Source organism: Sinocyclocheilus anshuiensis, unplaced genomic scaffold (genome assembly GCF_001515605.1).
Source record: "Sinocyclocheilus anshuiensis isolate Anshui unplaced genomic scaffold, SAMN03320099.WGS_v1.1 scaffold2736, whole genome shotgun sequence".
In the NCBI taxonomy this organism is placed as follows: domain Eukaryota; kingdom Metazoa; phylum Chordata; class Actinopteri; order Cypriniformes; family Cyprinidae; genus Sinocyclocheilus; species Sinocyclocheilus anshuiensis.
The window spans coordinates 59,937-63,191 of NW_015544627.1; the positions used below are offsets into that span (position 1 = coordinate 59,937).

Here is a 3,255-nt window from a genome sequence, read left to right on the forward strand (position 1 = left end):
TCTCTCTCTCTCACACACACACACACACACACACACACACAACACACACACACACACCCTCTCTCTCTCTCTCTCACACACACACACACACACACACACACACACACACAGGAGGAAAAAGCTATTTATTCAGTAATGGTTGTTTCCACTTTTCTATCAAAAGACTAAATTAAATAAGCTAAAGTGAATTTCATATAAAGGTGAACTAGAGAAAACAGCACAAAAATAACTTAATTGACACAATGACACAAACACACACATAAACGACTCAGCCTCTTACTTGCAAAATTACAATTCTGTCATTATTTGCTCATTTTCATGTAATTATACTGTTATTGCTTTACATCAGGGTTATCTTAACATTATTTATATACTTAGTAATATTTTGAATTGCATTATTTATTTTAAATCAATACATGCATTTTACCTTATTTATTGTATATATTATACTTTATTTTACATTTTTTATTATGGTAATTTTGGGCTGCTGTCATTTTGAGTCATTTTTAATTACATATTTATTACAAATATTATTATATATTATATATATAAAATATTGTAAATATTAAAACATTTATTCATATTTTTAATGACATTGTTAAAAACAATTTATATTGTTATAGTTTTAGTCATTTTAGTACTTTAACATATTTATTTATTTTTTAATCTCATTTTTGAATGTTTCCATTTTTTCGTGTAATATTTATAGTATTTCCTCTTTATTTCAGTTCCCAAAGACACATTTTATTCATTTGAGTAAAATTTGTTTTATTATTTTTATTAGATTAATTTTACTTATGACATGAAACAATCAATATCTTTATAAATAAATAAACCCAATATCTTTATAACATTTCAGACCTTCAGCGGAAGTGAAAATTGTCAGCGAATAGGCGAACGTCTAAATCTTTGTTTCTCACACTGAGCTTAGCTATATTATATATATATATATATAGCAGTATGTTTTGTGTATCTTAAAATCGCATAAAGATAGTACTGTAAACAACCATTATATCCATTATAGGATACAATATATTTCCTACAAATAATGGCAGAAATGTATTGAGGTTCTTCAAATAGATCAGTAAACAAGTCACTTAGTCTTAATACTCTAATCAAGCATGTATATATGGGTAAAGTACATATGTAAGTGAGGTGTGGTTTCACTGGACTGTTGGGCTGTTTGGTTTATTCTGGGCCAAACCCAGAGCAAATAATCGGCTAATGCTCCTATAACAATCCCAGGAGATTATAATAACAGCACATCTGAGCTCCAGTGCAGCTATTACCAAACTGCTGATCATGTTTTCACTGTATCACATTCAAACACTCCAGGAATATAAAGTCAATATGTAACTCTCCACAGTTTGCTTAAAGCTCTGGAAGCCTGCTTCTAATTATGGATCAATTTGCTTTACTAAAGTGTCCCTCTCACACACACACACACACACACAGATCCAGCGTGTGCTTTATTCATGGGGAAGCGACGTGTGCAGCCTCTCAAAGCAGAGCACACTCAGGGGAATGACTTCTGCATAAGATAAACACTTAAGCCAACATCTCCTGTGTGCTTTATTCATGGAGAAGCGACGTGTGCAGCCTCTCAAAGCAGAGCACACTCGAGGGAATGACTTCTGCATAAGATAAACACTTAAGCCAACATCTCCTTTAATGACCAGACAAGAGAACATTACCGGCCAGCCAGAAGAAATTATCTTTTGCCTCGCAGACCGTTTACTGAAACTCACTATTTATAGCCATCAATAGACTGTTCATCACTGAACATCATCAACGTCACAGTGACGGATAGAAGATCGGTTATCAGATGCATCAAAGTAAGCCGGGTGGACAGAAAGCTCTGCTGACCCATTCATACCATGTGATTTGAAATGTGTACTATGGTAGAACAATGACATTTGTTGAAAATTGTGTGAAAACGTCAAGAACATGTTTAGGTCATGTACTTAATTTCCCAAAATCAATGCAATTCATAAACCATTTTCATGACAATTAAACATTTTCTTTAAATGTGAGACTTTTTTGATCTTTTTTGGAGCTTGACATGTTTCTGTACAAAAACGTACAGTTGTTCCCTTAAAAGAGCTATTTTTACCTTAAAATGTTTCATAAAATCACTTTCATTTGTATAATAGAGGGTTAACCTTTACAAATCCCCGAACCCTCCACCCAGTGGAGTTTTATTTTATTATTCTTATTGGAGTTTTTTTTTAGAAGAAAACACTAATATTACAGTTTTTCTACATCAAAAATGCACGTTATAATGAAAGTGTTGCCGTTTCTTTGGTATTGTTTGGGAAATATAGCCTGCTAGCAAATGTGTGAGTGAAAATTGTTTCTTCACCATTTTTTTCCCCGTTTAGCCTATGCATCGCACATCATAATTACTGTAGCATAGGCTATTAAAGGTAGGCACATTACTTGTCAAACATAATAACGAATACCAATAATAATTTTTTTAATCTGCTCACCAACCTGCTGGACTTTTTTAAAACTCGCACCTGGATTCAGATTCTGCTGTTTTTCTGTACTGGGGAAAAAAAATATGATAATGGTTGTATGAGGCTCATGCATCTCCCATAACGCTTTCACTGAGAGTTTGATCGCCTTAATACAAAAGTCAAATCCTCATAAAACGCGGGTCAGCTGCGACATAAGATCTATTAAAGTAATTCAAACTATTCTCTGAATGACCGAACATCACCTAAAACATGTTTCTGAGAGAAATGAACTCGCCTCAGGTGGAGCAGGTGTTTGAGCGCGCGCGCAACGGACCACTTTTGGAGATCAATAAACCCCCACAAGATTGTCGTAGACGCTTTAAATCAGCCCCACTCACCCGAGGAGCGTTCAGCGTGAGCGTCATCCCTCAAACTGCTCATCTTCCTCACTAAATCCAAGACTTCGTTAATCCACCGCAAACAAACGGACTGAAACTCGGTGATCAGTGAGAGCAGAAAAGCGTAAAGCCTCAGTACTTTCTCTCGCGCCTCGTGTGCCGTTGTTTCCTGCAGCTGAGCGCAGAGCGCGCGCGGAGCAGCTCCGTGACGTCACCGCGGGCGGCGTGACATCATCTAAGTTTTTGCAGGTTAGGAGTCCAACTAGACCGGTCTAAACCAGCAAACCTGGTCTTAGCTTAAGCAAGCTGTTTTCTTGAGGCAGTGCAGATATCTGGGTCATATTTCACCCCAAAATCAATATAGAGAAAAAACAAGACATTACATATAACTGGAATGA

At 35.8% G+C, this 3,255-nt stretch overlaps 1 protein-coding gene across 1 annotated transcript in view; it reads right to left on the reverse strand.

The window, feature by feature from the left end:
* LOC107698219 (glucagon receptor-like) overlaps window positions 1-2,988 on the reverse strand; it is a 35,232-nt gene extending 32,244 nt beyond the window's left edge. Inside the window, exon 1 of the mRNA XM_016499184.1 lies at window positions 2,858-2,988. The gene's annotated coding sequence lies outside the window, so the exon portion shown is untranslated. The remainder of the gene's footprint in view (window positions 1-2,857) is intronic.
* Window positions 2,989-3,255: the final 267 nt, after the last annotated feature.